The sequence below is a fragment of the Cynocephalus volans genome, chromosome 8 (genome assembly GCF_027409185.1).
Source record: "Cynocephalus volans isolate mCynVol1 chromosome 8, mCynVol1.pri, whole genome shotgun sequence".
In the NCBI taxonomy this organism is placed as follows: Eukaryota; Metazoa; Chordata; class Mammalia; order Dermoptera; family Cynocephalidae; genus Cynocephalus; species Cynocephalus volans.
In genome coordinates this window covers 91,416,045-91,436,017 of record NC_084467.1, presented here as the reverse complement: position 1 = coordinate 91,436,017, position 19,973 = coordinate 91,416,045, and positions in this window count along the sequence as shown.

Here is a 19,973-nt window from a genome sequence, read left to right as displayed (position 1 = left end):
TAAATAAATAATATATTTTTTAAAAACTCTCTTGTTCCCACTTTCCTCTTCAGCTACCACTCCATTTCTTTCCATTACCAGCAAAACTCCCAGTAATAGTGCTTTATATTTGTTATCTCCAATTTTCTTCTTCCATATTCTCTTTAGTCTATTCTCATTAGGTTTGCACCCCCACTGCTTTTCCGAAATTGCCCTTCTTGTGATCACCAATGACTTCCACACATAGATGAAACCAATGGTCATTTTTCAGATATTATCCTATTTTATTTCTTAGCATGACCGACTAAACACAGCTCTTTACTCTCTGCTGTAAAAGCCATTAAAAGAAACACACACAAACAACAAACAAACAAACAAACCCACATACACAAAAACAACCAAAAAACCAAGCTCTCTTCATTTGGCTTGCTGGAAGCCACACTTGCCACATTTTCTTCCTATCATTCTGGTCACTGTGTTTCTTTCACTGATTCCTCCTCATCTCCTTGACTTCCAAAGTTTGGAATTTCCCAGGGCTCAATTGTTTTCTCTTTTTATGTTACACTCGCGCAACAAGTAATCTCACCCAATTTTGTGGCTTTAAAAGCCATCCATATATTGATGAATGCCAAATTATAGCTCCAACCTTTACCTCTTCCCTGAACTCTTCAAATCTTTATATTGAACTACTTATTTGACATTTTCCCGGCATTGTATATTGAACATCTCAAACATAACACATCTAAAATTGAGCTCTTAATATTCTTCAAAATTTCTCCTTCAGTTTTTCCCTTTTTAGTTACCTTTGACTCCTCTATATCTTTTATACTTCATGCCTTGTCATTCAGCAAATTTCCTTTGTCTTACTTTCAAAATATTTTCATAATTTGGCCATTTTTCTCTATTCCCAACCCCCTGTGTCCAGCTGGCTGTGATCTTTCTGGAATAATGCGATAGCCTCATGGCTGGTCTCCTATTTTTGCTCTTGCTCTCTGGGCAGACGTAGTAAGGCTCAACAATTATTTCATGTGTTCCTCTACATTTCCCGTTTCCTTTGTTGTTGGTTGGGACTGTTTGATTCAGTCTGGTTAATGGCCTCTTAGTAAAAGTGACATGTGTCAGACTATAGCATGCAAGAATGAACATGAAAGAAGTGATTGTGGAGGCCACGTATTGAGATGGTAAAGCTGCAACACAGACTAAGCCTAGGACACCAAGTCATGACATAAGTGACAACTGCCATACAGAAATGCTTGACTCCTCCCAAACTTTGAATAAATAAGAAAGAACTTCTTTATGTTAAAGGCACAGATAACTTAGAATTATTATTATTCTTTTTTTTTTACTATAGCAAAGCCCATTTTATGATCATTAAAAATATGGTCCTTTTCAATATATTTTTATCACAGCAGTCAGACTGATTCTGTTAAACCCTCGGTCTGCAGTGGCTTTTTCTCTCACTTAGAGTAAAAGCTGAAGTTTTTCCTTTGATCTGTAAGAAGTTATATGATCTGGCTCCCCAGTATATGACCTTTCTGACTTCATGTATTCTTCCCTTCTTTCACTCTGCTATAGACACACTGACCTTCTAGCTGTTCATGAACTCTTCAGACCCATGACTCAGATCTTTGCCCTTGCTATTCTCTCTTTTAGGAATGCTTTTCCCACAGATATCTGCATGGTTAGCTCCCTTTTTTCAAGTGCTCAGATATGACTTCTCACTAAATTGTCCACTGTCAGTCAAAACCGTCTCTGCCTCTTCTAATCTCTTCTCTGTACTTGAGGGGCTGAAAGACTAGAGACTAGATTTTTCAGTGTTTTCCTTGTATATTGCTGTGTAATAAACCACCCCAAAATTTAGTGACTTAAAACAATCACCATCAAAGATTTTTTTCCTTTTTCTCAAGGCAGAATTTATGTCTTCATCCCATTTGTTATCGTATTATTTTCATCTCTGTTATAGATGTCATCATTTATAGATTTGTATATGTAGTCTTAGTACTGATAAGCTCCTTGAAGGCAGGAATTGCTCTATTCATCTATATCCTCCAAACATTAACATGGCGGCCTACAAATAGATTAATAATCACTGAATATTAAAACATGTAAATTAATGTTATTCACAAGAAACTAAATACATCCTGCTGACAACCAGAGATTACATAGTCATTGGTTTACATGATGACTTTAACGAACCAAAGTATAGATTTTTGTACAAAATTATCACAAAGATAAAATGTTAATATTATTCTGTATTACTTATTGATAGATATTTATGTGTGGATCCAACATATAGTCATTCGTAGGTTTGTTCCCTGCCTTTAAATAACAAGTGAACAGGGGTAGGATTTACATGCCCTTTTGGCTGTTGCAGAGGAAATTAACATATTATAATGGCATGTAACTTGCTTATGTCTGCTGTTCTGGCATGGATCCAGAGAAGATAGGAAAGTTACAGCAGAAAAAAATACCTTCTAAAATATTTCCTTGACTCCATTTATAATTAGGAATCCATTTGGTTAGTATATCCATTTTTAAAACAGATGCAGCCTGGAAGACTGTTTTCTTGTGCATTAACTTAAACATTTAAGTATTTATTAGTATTTAAGTATTTATTAATCAAAAAATTGAAATGTATGAAATGTTACAGAAGATGCCTATAGAAAACTGCTTTAGCTAATAAATGGTACTGCCTTAAGTAGTTGTCTCTCTATAAGATGACAAAGCTAGAGTACCCTCTCTTATATAAAAAATAAATTACAGACAAATGCTAAGGTGTCAGAAAATATAGGTGCTACCAGAAAACAAATCAATGGAAAAAGTGTGTAAAGGATATAAGCAGGTAATTTTCCAAAAAGGAAATCTAGAGAGCCCATTAATGCATGAGAAGATGTTTAACCTCACTAGTAATAGAGAGAATGCCAATTAGACCCCAGAAGAAAATGCTAATTCTCACCTATCGGATTGGAAAACATTTTACATAGCCATGACATCTAATGTTGATTTGCACATGAGGGCAAATTTGCATCACAAGCTTTTGGAAAAATAAATTTTGATATTTATTCAAATAAAATGTAAACATGAAGAAAAAGAAAGACAAAAAAATGTAAAAATGCTTTTTGAAGCAGCAATTATGCTTTTCAAATCTATCTTATGAAAGTAAAAGCATCTGTATGTAATTAATTTGCTGAATGGTTGATTTAGCTGAACCTCATGGAGCTACCACAAAACAAAACAAACAAAAAATCCTCTTTATTTTATAGTTTCAAATATGATTTATTGATTCTCCCTTCCCTGCCATTTTCCTTAGCCTAACTTTTCATTTGATTTAAAAACAATGCACTATTTATAATTAGATTCACTTTCAGTCCAGTTTTAAATACTAATTTCACTTCTAAGCTTGTACCTTTCCCTAAGTTCAGGGAACATCCAGCGGGGAAGGTGGGATAGTCTTTTCTGTTCCTGTTCCTTCACCTCCTTCACATTCTGTTTCAGGATCCTCTGCGAAAAAAGACAAGTTCTCTCTTGGTTGTTGATGTCTTCTCATGGCAGCTAAACAAATATATAGGTTACATTGGTGGACCTTTAGAGGGCCCTACAGGATCTATGTCACGTAGTTTCATGACGTCAGTGATGTACTTTCTGGCTGACCACTTATGATTCCACTTCATTACCTGCTTCTAACCACTGAGAGTCATTCATCCCAGCAGATAAACCTTCTTGGGCCCTATCCACATAGAATGAGTCCAGCTACCTCCTGCACTGATTTGCTAGTCTGGATGCCAGTTATTTTCCAGGGAGCCTCAAAATTCTTAGAACTAGCTTACAAGTGGCCTGAGGAAATGACAGTTTTTCGCACATTTACTTCTCTAAGTTCCTCTACTCCCCTCCTCAGTCGTTTTCAAGATAAATATGCTCCTTCTTCACAGCAAAACCAAGATTTTAAAATTGTACTTTAATCAAATACATTAAAAGCTATAGTGGTGTAAAACTGTAAAAAACCCAAAAAACAAAAAAACTCTTATTTTGTTAATTAACTTCAATTTCAGCACTGAGAAACTTTGTTCTCTGAAATCATAGACTATCAGACACTTTGCTTTTTGATATATTAGTGAGCTGGAAACATTCCACTTCTGCCTGCGAAGCTGAACCATGTGGGTACTTTGACACAGAGAAGCAACTTCAATTTCCTACCCAGGTGCAAAGCTTCAGATAATGTGTTTTCAGACATGAAATTTCATATTCATTCTAACTTTGTATTTTTCAGGGAAACAGGACCCTAACCCTACTCCTCAGTTCAGGCCTGATGCCATTACAACCTCGTTTTGCTTTCAGCCTATAAAAGAATTGTTCATTTAATTTTATTTAAACCCCACCTTAGTCCCAAACAAATAAGAACACTGGCTCTTCCTTCCTGTATTTTGGTGAAATGTCCCAAGCAATCCTCTGATGTGCAGCCTCTCTTACTGCAGCAAATTAATAAACCTAACTTCGTCAGAAAATACATGTGTCTTAGTCTGGTGGTCTTTGAGTAGATTTATTAGCAATGTCTGAACAACATTTTCTGTGCCCAACACTATCAAGGTCCTTAAAAAGACTTATGCCACATTAGGTGGAAACCAGCATGCAACTGAATTGTGTATAGGACTCTTCTGGAAGCTATGTAAGAAAGGAGAGGAAAGAAAAATAGAAAAGGGATTAATTTTTATCTCCCTAGTCCTTTTAGTCCCTTCATTATTTGACTCTAATTTATGTTTCACCCTTGCATTCACCTTACTCTACATCAAAGCTGAAGTATCTACTCCTTGAAGATACCCAAGTATTCTTGTCTTTATATAGTAAGATATGCTGCAGATGCTACCCCCGAATGATTTTCTTGATCCTCATCTAAATATGCTTTCTTTTGATTTTCTGTATACATCTTGCTTTCTGTTATTACATTAATAGTTTTCCTTGTTTTATAATTATTTGTAAATTAGATTTTATTGACTATTAGATTTCATCATTATCTCTTCATCATTCTTTCTTACCTAAAATGTGGCAATAACCTCTTGATCAGTTTCCTTGTTTCTACTCTAAGCACTTTGCAGTATACTCTCTTCACAAAAACCAGAGTGATCTTTGAAAACATAAATTACATCATCTGACTTCCCTGTTTGAAACCTTTACTTGGTTTCTCACCACAGTTGGGATAAAATCTAAATTTCTTATCTTGTCCTATAAAGTGTGTCTCAGTACATCTGTAATCTCATATCCCACTATGCTTTATGAGTACTCCCCTTAGTCATTCTTGCAGCAGTGGGGGTAGAGGTGCAAAACAAAAAAATAAAATTCCTCCTAATGACCTTTGCATTTGCTCTCTCTCTAACATTCTTCTTCCAGATGCTCATATTCATCACATTTATTCAGTCTTTATTCAGATGTCCTTTCCTCAAGAGGAATAAATGACCATTCTGGAAATAGTGCTCCTCCTCACCTACCCGTCACTAATCACTTACTCTGCCTTAGAAATATCTTGTAAAAGCCTAAAAATTTTATATTGATGTTGCACATGCGTGCGTGTGTGTGTGTGGGGGGGGGGGGGGTGTTTGTGTATTTATGATACAAGCTCCGTAAGATTAGAGTCTTTGTCATGATTGCTACTTTATCTCAGGCCAGAAATAGTACCTTGTAGATACTTGTAGATATCTTGTAGTACCTCGTAGGCATGTTGTAGATCCTCAATAAATATTTACTGAATGAATAGACAGATATATAAATGAATGAATGAAGGTTGTCCAATCATATATTTATCTTCCATTTATCAAACTTTCAGTTTTACATTCAGAAGTGGCTAAAAGGACAGATTTTGAAATAAAAATGTCTGGGGTTTATATTCCTGCTCTGTTTTGTGACCTAGGCAGAGTTACTTAATCTGTATGCCTCAATTTTCATATGTGTAAAATGGAAATATATTATTATGTGTCTACCTCATAGGCCAGATTAATTAATATGGCACAGAGTTGGTATTATAGAAGTTGTTATATTTGTTGTTATTTTTATATTTCATTGGTGATTGTTTGAATAATGTCTCTCTTTCCCACTGGATTTTTAGGAGCAATACTAATTATTGCCCATAATTGTATCTCCAAACAACAGTTCATAATAGGGGCTCTATAAATATTTCTTGGGAAAAAAAAAAAGATGGTTTAGTTTTAAGGTAATGAACGCATGTTTGAGTGCACTGGGCACATTCCCAAATTCTGTAGTTACCAGGCATGGTCACTAGATGGCAAGTTTGTCCTAGGCAAGGCAAAATATTGCCTGCTTTAAGCCTTCGTAAACTGAACAATGAGGAACCAAAGTAAGGGAAAATGTTATATGTGTGTTTCAGACTGGTAGGGTGATAGGGCCATGAAAGTTAAATCATAAAATAAGATGAATTGCCTGTATTTTATTCCTCTTCATTTCAACATGTGCTCTACCCTCCTGACTAGCTCATCTTTTGTGTGGTGATACATTTTAGCTTTTCTGTCTTTCCACTGACACCTTGTTACTATATTCATACTTTTCTTTTCTTTTTTAATTTAATTTAATTTTTTTTAGTTTTCTTGTTTATTTTTTATATTCGTACTTATCTATTAAAAAATGCTTAGAAAAGTCTTTTAATGTATTCATTATTGACAAGTATTTCCTAATTCTTTCAATATAAAACTTTTTAAACTGTTGGTTCCAAAATATACTTTGATATTGGCTGGGACTAAAATTATGCTTTATCTTATATCATCTATTCTCCATTTTTGAGCAAGAACTTTGTCTTTTTTTCTGATTTTTGGTCACTGTACGTTGATGTAAAGCATATGTCCCTTTTGGTTTCCTTCCAGTTCTCGATGTACCATCTTGGGAAAATAAGCTGTTAGGCTCACTGCTATTGTGCCTGTGCAACTTCACCTTTGTTTAGCAAAATTATCAAAAGCCTCTTGCTATAAAAAATGAAAAGAAAGTGTTGAGGAGGCTACAAATTAGATAATCAACCTCTAAATGGTCATCTTTTTGAATTTTTGAAATTCATAAATATCAGTTACTTAAAGTTGGTCAAATGTATGTTTATGCTTAGGTGAGTTCAATTTATCAAAATAAATTAAAATTGTAGGCATATAAAAATGAATGATAGTACTTTAAGATAGTGGTAATAATCTTCATTATACTAATTTTTAGAGAGAATTTTTGTTTTCTTATTTACATTTTGAAAAAATCAGCTACTAAATAAAGTAGACTTAGAAAAATATTTTAAATGTTTCCTTTGTGCCTTGATGTGACGTATTATTTGATAAAAGAAAGACAGTTGGTTAACTTTTTTTCAACTGCTAAATAAAAAATCTTTTTTCCCTCTTTTCTTCTTGTTTTTGTCCAGTCAGGCTGATATAACAAAATATCATAAACTGGGTAGCTTATAAACAACAGAAATTTATTTATCACAGTTCTGGAAGCTAGGTATTCCAAGATCAAGGCACCAGCAGAGTCAGTGTCTGGTGAGGTCCCATTTCCTGGCTCATAGATGATGCCTTCTCACATGATAACATGGTAGAAGGGGCAAGCAAGCTCTCTGGGGCCTCTTTTATAAAGGCACTAATTTACTCATAATTTAATGCCCACACAAAAGGCCTGCTAATATCATCACCTTGGGGGTTAGGATTTTAACATATGTATTTTAACATATTTTAACATATATATTCAGACTGTAGCACGACTGTGTAGTGAGAAAAGTGATTATCTCTTGCTTAATTCTCTACTTGATTAGAATGTCTTAAAATAAAAGGAATACAAATTATTTAATTGCTGACTGATAAATTAACCCAGGCATAGCTGAGATGCTACCATTAGCATTGTTGGCAGGGATTCAAACATACTGATAGTCTTTCTCAGGTTAAATAATTCAAAGTAGAAGAAAACATTCATTGACAGTGATTTCTTATGTCATGGGAAGACCTATATTGTATGAGACTGCATTGACTTCTACTTCCTCTCTATTCTTCCTACCCCATTCCCAACTTCTCTTTCAGACCTAACTCTTACAATTATTTTATATCCATCTTGAGAGAGGTTCCATGAGACGAGCTATTTTAATAAGAAAGCATCACCTAAGTACGTTTTTAACTATATTACTGTCCCACAAATATTTCAGACCTACTCACCCTAAGGGTTCATAGCTTTTAAAAACAATTATAATTTAATTGTTATAAGTTACTAATTTTAACTAAGTTACAACAATGAAATATAACTTAGTTGAAATTATACATTACTATTTTCCAGAGGTAACACATATTTATAATTGAAACTCTCTACTGATTAGCAAAATGATAGAAAAAAAGAATAACCTATCAACTACTGATAAAGTCTTCTAAAAACTTAGTATAATTCCTTATATTTCTTCATATATTATTCACGTGTATTTGTAAAAACTGAATATTACCATTCATATTGCTTTGTAATTTTTGGCAATGTTTAGTGAACATTCTTTTCATGTTTTACAGGATTCCAACATTGTCTAATAATGGAAATCTAACTATATTTCCTGTGATATTTTATTATTGTACCTACCTATGTGTTCATACTTCAAAAAATAATCTGAGTTCCTGCTCAGTATAATTTCAGAAAGCTTAGTCTGCAAAATGATCTTTTTTAATTTATTTATTTTATTTATTTTTTTGTTTTGTTTTGACCAGTAAGGGGATCGCAACCCTCGGCATGGTGAGGTCTGTACTATGCTCAGCCAGTGAGTGCACCGACCATCTCTATATAGGATCCGAACCCGCGGCCTTGGCGCTACCAGTGCTGCACTTTCTCGAGTGAGCCACGGGGCCAGCCCTGCAAAATGATCTTTCTTCCAAGTGGCACTGAATTACCACATATACAACATATAAATACTTATATATACTACAAATTTGTATGGGTTGCTAATGGCCATCTTACCTCCCTACTCTTCTTGTTTCATATTCCCCACCTCTGCTACTTTTAATTAGGTGTAGCAACAATGCTTAATATTTTCCCCTCTTCTACCTCAGCATTTAACAAGACCTTATTCAAGACTTGAAGAATAACAGAAGAAAATTCCAATACATTTTAAAAAAATAATTAAAGCTCAAAACTAGATATGAGTACTCCCAGAGTCTACAGTTAAGCCCTTAATAGGGTTGGGTAAGGTACTACCCACTTCTCTTTTTAGTTTCTGGTTACAGAGTTCAGCTCTCATTTAAAAAGAAATGCCCTTGAGGAAGTTTCTTTTCCTAGATGCTCAGGTCTCAATTCCAGATCCTTACTTTCCATCCTGAGTCCTCCTCCTTCCAAGAATCTGACTGACAGTTGGGATGCCCATTCCTTTTGGAAACCCCCTGACTTCTATTAATATGAGGGGGTCTTGTTCTAGGAAACATCCACCAGGGAATATCCAGCAAGATATATCCAGCAGTACACAGTGGTCATTCTACACTGGTAAATTTCCAAGTGTGGAATAATACCATGTGAAGGAATTATAACTGAACGCTTTAGGTTGGGATCCAGCAATCTCAGTCCTGCTCCTATAGAGTCTCTCCATCTGCTTGAAGTGAACTTTTGCCTTCTCACTTTTACCAAGTATCTTGCTCTGATTTATTCCTTGTAAGTAACTGTTTGAATAAGGATTGGCAGACAAGTAGATATTATATCTCCTCCAAATAAATATTTTTCAGACACATTGTCTTAATCTAAATTTAGTTAAGATCCATTTTCATTAGGGAAACAATCAACATTGATTCAGCTTCTGTCATGGTAATGAAAACATTTAAAATATTCTTCAAAACAGATAGCTCCTCATCTTTTTAAATTTTTCTTTCCAAAATTGGATTGTTGCTGTGCTTTTTTATACCAAAAGTCCCATAAAAATTTTTCTTTACTTCCAGAAAAATGGAACCACTAGCTTAAATGTTTCTTCTGCTTCTATCAAGGTTTAAAAAACTAACTACTTTCAGGTATCAAGTTTTAGATAATTTTAGCTAGAATGTTTATTACAGTTTATTAAGTCAGAAAATAGCTATTTCTTAAGATCAGAAACAATATCTTATACTCTTCTGGGTAATTTTTATGATATACCTAGCTAATTGAAGACTGGCATTTAGTCAATAGTTGCTAAATGATTTTGATCATAACAGTTATTCAGTAAGACCACAATTATCTAGAACTAGGCAAACTGGTAGCCTAATCTATATAAAATAAAACCTAGCAAAAAAAGAAATAATTGGCAAAGGTCTCTTTGCATTCAAAATATATATAAGAAAATTAATGCAATAAAGCTTATCCTACCTATGGAGAACTTCCTCCCTATCCCACCATTTGTCACTGATAAAGTTTGGATCGAGTTGCCCCTTTCTTTTTCAGGGACAGATTCATATTGACTGAAGCAATCATGATCTGGCCACTGAGCTTGTTTCAGGGGTGAGCAGGAGAGCTGGTCCAATCAAAGTACATTTCAGAACTTTTTTTTTTTTTTTGGTGAAAATGCCAAGGCAGATATTATCTTCAACACTGGACTCAAAATGACAATGAGTGCCTAGGAAGTAGCAAAACGTTTTGTTAAAGGATGGGAGAGAGCCTAAAATCAGGGTCTCTAAAGGGAGTAGAGCCTGGACATATATCCTGGTGAATGTTTGTTACTGTCCTGGAGATAGATGGATCTACCCCTACATTAGCCAGTACATTTTTTTTTTTTTAAATAGCATCCATCTTCACTAAGTTTCCTCTCACTTGGAACCAAAAGAATTCTGACTGTTTTAATTTATAGGTGATTTATTTACTCCTTTATTTCAGTTCATATTTTTAGTTTATGAACAATTCTAAACATCTCTGTTTTGTGGTTTTGGGGCAAACAGTAGAGAAACAGAAATTTGAAGTGGGAGGACGTGTGGGTCCACTGCCATTAGTCAGCCATTCAGTCAGTCAACCCATGTTTATTAAGCCTATCAGACTGAAAGATTCATGAAGGCAGTGAATCTTATCTTCCTTTTTCATGTCTTTGTCTCCAATTCCCAAAATAATGTCTTACATATTATGACTGCTCAGGTAATATCTATTAAGTAAACAAATGAATCAATTAATGACATTATAATTTAGTTAGAAAAAATCAGGACTATTTTCATCTAAGGTATTTAATAATTGAAGAAAAACAGATTTATGGTTGAGATGTTAAGCTACATATGGGCATAAATGAGTAAGAAAAAACTCTTGTTATTAATTCGTGATCATGAGAAATTACTTCACTTTTCTGAACCTCATCTGAAATATGTAAATAATTATAATATCAAGCTAAACAATTTAATGAAATAATTTATGTAAACTGCCCATAAGAGTTCAATGAATGTTAGCTGCTATTGTTCTAATAAGTGAATTATCAATCTTGCCTTAATTTAATGCTTGTTTTTTACTGTGTTTTTATAACTTTTAAATTTTTTTGAAAGCTGAATCTTATAGTTAAATTTGACGCTAAGTACATCCAGTTGTTTCGATTATATATTATATTAAATAGTCACATCAGATTTTCACGTCAAATATCTCTATTTAAGAATATTGCTGGCAGCCACTTTTATAGAATGCCTGACAACAAGGATGCTGAATATCTTCACTGGCTTGTCCAGCTATCCTAATTTCTTTATAACAGGTAATATATATTAGAAAAGAATTAGAATTACAGCTTCCAGTCATGAGAATCAAGAACATTTTAGTAATAGAAGAGTAAGCAAGCAAATTTTGGAAGTCTTTAATTCTGCTACATAAAAACTAAGGAGAGTCTGAAAACCATCTCATTGTGCATCTCATTGCTTTTCCAATTACAAAATTCTACTAAATATCCATAGAATTAGTACAATGCTAATGAAATAAAAACCCGCATCTTAATTTACCCTGTCCAAGTGTGCTTTAAGTATATTCACATGTGGTGGTTTTGGTTTTATATACAAAGTGCATATCAGAAAAATAAATATTAAAAATTTAAGCAGTATTTTTGTCCACTCTTACCTGCTATTTTGATTTATTTTCTCTTGAGCTCCTGTACCTGAAACCAGTGATACCCCTCCACCCACACACACATTTAGTGGAAATACAGATAGATAAGTAGAGGATAAGTCAGTAGGTTTTTCATGATTTTTTTCACTTGTATAGTAGGTTGAATTATTTGTTTCAGTTATTCTCCCCCTCCATGTAATCAATTACATGTAACCTTTCAATTCTACCCACACACACACACACACACAAAATAGGAACATACTTTCTTCACTACCTCTTGATGTTAAGTTCAATCATGTGATTTGCTCTGGCCAGTGAGATTTTAGAAAATAGGATACAATGTGTTTGTGAATTCAGCCTTGCCTTCTAGCTCTTTCCTGTCACCATGAGAAGAATATGCCCTGACTAGCTACTGACTCTAGAAGGAGAAAGAGAAACATGTGAAGTACAGCCACCCTATATATTAGTCCGTTTCTGTTGCTTATAACAGAATACCTGAAACTGGGTAATTTATAATGAAATAAAATTCATTTCTTAAAGTTTTTGAGGCTGCGATGTCCAAAGTCCAGGGAGCACATCTGCAGAGGGCCTTTTTTGGTGGTTACTGTCTAAAGCAATGTAGGGTATCACATGACGAGAATGGCTTGAGTAAGAGAGGGCTATCCTGCTTACACAATTTCTTCATAAAGCCATCAGACCATGGCCATTACTTTATGAAAGGATCAATCCATTCACAAGGGCATAATCTTTACAATCTAATCACCTCTTAAAGTCTCCACCTTTCAATTACCATAATAGGATTTCCCACCCTCTTAACACTGTCACAGTGAGGATTAAGTAAGTTTCTAATATGTGAACCTTTGGGGGACACATTCAATTCACACCATGCCAGCAAACCCAAAGATGTGCATGAAATTCTGTGAAATATTTTGGCAGTTTTAATGCATCAAAAGATAAATTATAGAATTTAATTCCCTTTCTAATACAGGGATTTTAAAGACATCTCTTCCAGGAGCTCTTTCAAGTGTCCTTTCTTTTTCTCTAGGCAGCAATAGATGCGTCTTTTCATATCTCTGTAATTTCCCTCTCCATACCTTTATCACTGAGTTTACCACATTATGCTATAATTGCTTTTTACTTTGCTGTAATCTTTCACCAGACTAATTTTATATAGAGGAGAAGGTGTATCTTAAAAATGTTTGGAAAAAATTCTGTGCCTCACATATAATAGTAGCTAAATAAGTATCAAATAAATGATTTAATTTATAGGAATAAGTCTAATATGCAAAGTAGAGTTGCATTCACTTTGAAAGGTTACAATAACATTGTATAGTAAATTGAATTAGTGGTCTCAATTTTCATTTTCCTATTTTAGTAACATATTCAAACCCTTGTCATATGTCAAGATGGGCAGGAAGGAGGTACTTCTGCTCTTAATTTTGGACTTGAATATATGATTAGCAGTGGCTTATGAACTACTAGCAGACACTACACAAATAAAATATTGAAAAATAATGAAGCTGTTAATCTTACTCTAGAACTTCTGTTATTATCATGTGGAGAACATGTTGTGGGTAGCCTACTAGTCCCACTGGGCCAAGAAAGACACCCGGAAAGATTTCGTAGTTTGGAGCCAAAGTCAACCAACCTCCAACTGACACACAGATTTGTGAGCAAGAATAAGTGATACCTCTGAGTTGTGGAGAGTTTTGTTTCCAGCACAACTGTGGCAATAGCTGACACTTATCTATGAAGAGATTATTTTTTTTCCATATAACTAACAAATAAATCACAGAGTCTGTTTTGTATCCACAGAGAAATTCCTCAGTGCTTGCAGATTGTCATAATCAAAATGAAAATGGTATGCCTTATGACATAAAGTAAATCCTTATTGGCAGAATTAAATTATATCACCATAATAGCAGAAGGATAGTTACAATTTTAATTAATTTCAACATGTGAATAAAATTATCTGTTTTTTCTTCTAAATACAGTCATGCACCACATAGTGACATTTTGATCAACAATGGACAGCAAGTATGACAGTGGTTCCATAGGATTATAGAGGAGCTGAAAGATTTCTATCTTCTAGTGAAGTCATAGCCATTGTAACATCGTAGTGCAATTACTTTATTTTTATTTTTTAATAAATTTAGTGTAGCCTAAGTGTTTATAAAGTCTACAGCAATATATAGTAATGTGCTAGGCCCTCACATTCAGTCATCACTCACTCACTGACTTAACCAGGTCAACTTCCAGTCTTGCAATGCAAGAACTTATGTATGCATACATACCCACATGCACATTTCTATGTAATTATTAAACCGAAGTTTATATATGTACTCAACACTGCTGGTTATTTATGCCCCATCATCTGTTTCTCCCTCTTTTTGTAGGGTGCCAGGTAAAAGGTCATCTGGACTAAAGAAGAGGGTCCCCAGTCTCCCTTCAAGCTATGTGTGCTTGTGTACTGAAGGAGAGGATGTGTGCAGACATAATCTCTGTATGTAATACTCTTAAAAGAAAAGTATGTTAGTCTGTTTCTGTTGCTTATAACAGAATGCCTGAAACTGGGTAATTTATGAAGAAAATTTATAAACTGTAAGAAACTTATTGCTTATAGTTTTGGAGTCTGCGATGACCAAAATCCAGGGAACACATCTGATGAGGGCCTTCTGGGTGGGAACTCTCTACAGGGTCCTGTAGTGATCAGAATGTCACATAGCAAGAGAATGAGCTGATCAAGAGGGCTAACCTTCTCACTGGCTCTCTTTATAAAGCCATCGGAACCACTCCCATGATAATTCATTACTTCATGGATGGATTAATCCATTCATGAAGGGATAGTTCTCACAATCCAATCATGTCTCAAAGGCCCCATCTTTCACAAACCATAATTGGATTTCCCACACTCTTAACACTGTTACAATGAAGGTCAAATTTCCAATACATGAACTTTTGGGGGACACATTCAACCCACAGCAAAAGGGAAATAATTTTCCTTCTTCTTTGTTCCACTTTAATGTTAGCTAGAATTTGGATAGGTGGTAGTAAGCTATCTAGGAACCCGGAGATGTGCAAACCACAAGATAGAAGGAGGCTGACGTGCTGATTACTTTGTATAGCACAACTGTTGTAGCAGCCTGGGCCTTCTTGTGTGATAATAAACTTCTGTTTTGTTTATGCCATTGCTAATGCTCTATTTAAAATGTATATCATAAAAATACAGGATATATATTCTATTCGTCTGAATTTGTCTAATTAGATGGACTTATTTTTTAATAGATATTTTTTAAAACTACAAAATTAATATAGACATGTTAATGCACTTGTGCATTGAGTAAAAAACAGAAATTTTGCCCTCTCCACTCTCCTATCTAGGAATGGTATGGTTAAGAGTTTGATTCTGTTATTGCCCTTTCCCGACTCAGCTGGTTGTCATTCCTGTACTCCTGTCATGTGAGATATCAGATGTCAAATATACCTCACCAGAGCCAGTAATAGCAAGGAATTCAAAGGTTTATTACTCATTCAAGCATGTGCAAAGTGAGAGGACAGTGGGCTTGGAGACCTCCAAGGAGAACTGGGGAAAAGAGAGGAGAAAAGGACAGGAAATGGGAGAAAAAAAGAGGGGAGAAATATAGGACAGGATACCACAAACTGCATTTTTTTTTTTTTAATTTTATTTTGTCGATATACATTGTGGCTGATTATTGCTCCCCATCACCAAAACCTCCCTCCCTTTTCCCTCCCCCCCTCCCCCCCAACAATGTCCTTTCTGTTTGCTTGTTGTATCAACTTCAAATAATTGTGGTTGTTATATCTTCTTCCCCCCACCCCCCGGTTTGTGTGTGTGTGTGTGTGTGTGAATTTTTATATTAATTTTTAGCTCCCACCAATAAGTGAGAACATGTGGTATTTCTCTTTCTGTGCCTGACTTGTTTCACTTAATATAATTCTCTCAAGGTCCATCCATGTTGTTGCAAATGGCAGTATTTCATTCGTTTTTATAGCTGAGTAGTATTCCATTGTGTAGATGTACCACATTTTCCGTATCCACTCATCTGATGATGGGCATTTGGGCTGGTTCCAACTCTTGGCTATTGTAAAGAGTGCTGCGATAAACATTGGGAAACAGGTATACCTTCGACTTGATGATTTCCATTCCTCTGGGTATATTCCCAACAGTGGAATAGCTGGGTTGTATGGTAGATCTATCTGCAATTGTTTGAGGAACCTCCATACCATTTTCCATAGAGGCTGCACCATTTTGCAGTCCCACCAACAATGTATGAGAGTTCCTTTTTCTCCGCAGCCTCGCCAGCATTTATCGTTCAGAGTCTTTTGGATTTTAGCCATCCTAACTGGGGTTAGATGGTATCTCAATGTGGTTTTGATTTGCATTTGCCAGATGCTGAGTGATGTTGAGCATTTTTTCATATGTCTCTTGGCCATTTGTATATCTTCCTTAGAGAAATGCCTACTTAGCTCTTTTGCCCATTTTTTAATTGGGTTGCTTGTTTTCTTCTTGTACAGTTGTTTGAGTTCCTTATATATTCTGGATATTAATCCTTTGTCAGATATATATTTTGCAAATATTTTCTCCCACTCTGTTGGTTGTCTTTTAACTCTTTTAATTGTTTCTTTTGCTGTGCAGAAGCTTTTTAGTTTGATATAATCCCATTTGTTCATTATTCCTTTGGTTGCCCGTGCTTTTGGGGTCGTATTCATGAAGTCTGTGCCCAGTCCTATTTCCTGAAGTGTTTCTCCTATGTTTTCTTTAAGAAGTTTTATTGTTTCAGGGTGTATATTTAAATCCTTAATCCATTTTGAGTTGATTTTAGTATACGGTGAGAGGTATGGATCTAGTTTCATTCTCCTGCATATGGATAACCAGTTATCCCAGCACCATTTGCTGAAGAGGCAGTCCCTTCGCCACTGAATAGGCTTGGTGCCTTTGTCAAAGATCAGCTGACAGTAAGTGTGTGGGTTGATTTCTGGATTCTCTATTCTATTCCATTGGTCAGTGTGTCTGTTTTTATGCCAGTACCATACTGTTTTGGTTATTATAGCTTTGTAGTATAGCTTAAAGTCAGGTAGAGTTATGCCTCCAGCTTTATTTTTTTTGCTCAGCATTGCTTTGGCTATGCGTGGTCTTTTATTGTTCCATATAAATGTCTGGATAGTTTTTTCCATTTCTGAGAAAAATGTCTTTGGAATTTTGATGGGGATTGCATTGAATTTGTATATCACTTTGGGTAGTATGGACATTTTCACTATGTTGATTCTTCCAATCCAAGAGCATGGGATATCTTTCCATCTTCTTGTATCCTCTCTAATTTCTCTCAGCAGTGGCTTGTAGTTCTCATTATAGAGATTTTTCACCTCCTTGGTTAACTCAATTCCTAAGTATTTTATTTTTTTGGTGGCTATTGTAAATGGGCAGGCTTTCTTGATTTCTCTTTCTGCATGTTCACTATTGGAGAAAAGAAATGCTATTTGAACAGACCAATAACAATAAAGGAGATTGAAGCTGTTATCAGAAGGCTCCCAACAAAGAAAAGCCCAGGACCAGATGGATTCACAGCAGAATTTTACCAAACATTCAAAGAGGAATTGACACCGATTCTTTACAAACTATTCCAAAAGATTGAAACGGACGCAAATCTCCCAAACTCATTCTATGAAGCAAACATCATCCTGATACCAAAACCAGGTAAAGATATAACCAAAAAAGAAAACTACAGGCCAATATCCTTGATGAATATAGATGCAAAAATCCTCACTAAATTACTAGCAAACAGAATACAGCAACACATACGTAAAATTATTCATCACGATCAAGTGGGATTCATCCCAGGGATGCAAGGTTGGTTCAACATATGCAAATCAATAAATGTGATACACCATATTAATAAACTCAAACACAAGGACCATATGATCATCTCTATAGATGCTGAAAAAGCATTTGATAAAGTTCAGCACTCATTCATGACAAAGACCCTCTATAAGTTAGGTATAGAGGGAAAGTATCTCAACATAATTAAAGCCATATATGCCAAACCCACTGCCAATATCATCCTGAATGGGGAAAAGCTGAAAGCTTTTCCTTTAAGAACAGGAACTAGACAAGGATGCCCACTCTCACCACTGCTATTCAACATAGTGTTGGAAGTACTAGCCAGAGCAATCAGAGAAGAGAAGGAAATAAAGGGCATTCAGATTGGAAAAGATGAAGTCAAACTATCCCTGTTTGCAGATGACATGATCCTATATATCGAACAGCCTAAAACCTCTACAAAAAAACTGCTGGAATTGATAAATGATTTCAGCACAGTAGCAGGATACAAAATCAACACACAAAAATCAAACTGCATTTTTGAATAAGGCCAAAGGCAGACTAATATTGGGCAGCTTGTTCCATTAGGGACAGAGATTGGAACTGGGCTTTGAGATCAGAGACAGGCAGAGCAGCATGCCTTGCACATGACTTATCTGTCTGGCATAGCAGAAGTGATGGGGTGTGGGGAGGATAGGTATCTGACAATTTTTTCTCTGGTAATGATTTATTATATTCAACTCTTTCTCACAGGTATACATACTTGCAGTCTAATTTTTGAAGTTGCATTAACATAGATTACAATAAAGGATGGATGTCAATTTGGCTGAGTCACAGAACCCAGATATGTGGTCAAACATTATTCTAGATGTTTTTGTGAATGTTCTGGACTTAGAGTAAAGTGGATTGTTCCCCATAAAATGGGTGGGCCTAGTTCAATCACTTGAAGACCTGACTAGAACAGACTGGTCTCCCTGGAGTGAGAGGAAATTCTGCAGCACAGAATGGCCTTCAGACTTGAATTGTAGCACTGGCTCTCCCTTAGGTTTCCAGCCTACTGGCCCACCCTGCAGATTTTATATTTGTCAGTCTGAATAACCATGTGAGCCAATTCCTTAAAATAAATGTCTTTCTATATATACAAACATCCTATTAGTTCTGTATCTCTGGAGAACCCTGACTAAAGAAGAGGTATAATCAAATAGTTAATAAACACGGAGTATATTCATACTCATTTTCTAGGAGAAAATTATATTGCATGTGAAAGTAGAATGATGATGATAATAATGACAATGGTAACGATAATTGCACAAAAGCTCTATTGTAATTATAATTCACTTTAAGATTTCAGTGTTACATAGTCTTTAACATGTTACTGACCATCATCTTGGCTCCTATAAGTTATTTACTAATTTATTTATCACACAAAACTATTGTGCATAATGAACTAGTTCAAACATAAATCACATAATTCACCATGACAAGTAAACAGGAATATTTATCCAGTAAATTTCACCTTCAGTTTGGTTTTCAATGAGGGGAAAATACTCCCTTGTACAAATGAATGGATTCAGTGATGTTAGCCAGAGCACCTGCCAAAAATACCTTAAAAATGTTCCTTTTATGGAACTCAAAAAATTAAAAGTGTTCAAAATGTTAATTCAAAGTTCTAAGGGAACAAGCACATAGCTTGTCTTAACCAGTGTTTATATGAAGTGGGAATTCAAATTACTGAGGCTTAATTGTGTAAAGATAACTGAGATTTAGCAATAATATCAGGGTAAGGTGTTTGGATAAGGCACTAGCTGAGTAAGTAAATGCCTTCTCCCATTTTTAAAAATTCAGTGAACTGCCCTCTAAGTTTCCCTTTTTTTGTGGGGGTAGGGATGGTTTTATAACACACCAAAGGAGAACAGGAAATGATAATAATGATAGCAGATACTGATAAACTTAAGAGTCAAAAATGTGTATTCACCAAGCTTCAGGTGGAAGCTCTCTCAAGGTGAGACAGTTCAAGAAAATTCCTTCCTAAAGATTTGGGTCCTCTTTATTGATACCCATCCTTACCTTCTGTCTCACAGGAAAGATGACTAAGGTAGATGCTTCTCCTATGCTTTAAGGCCCAGTCTCTCTCATTTCATCA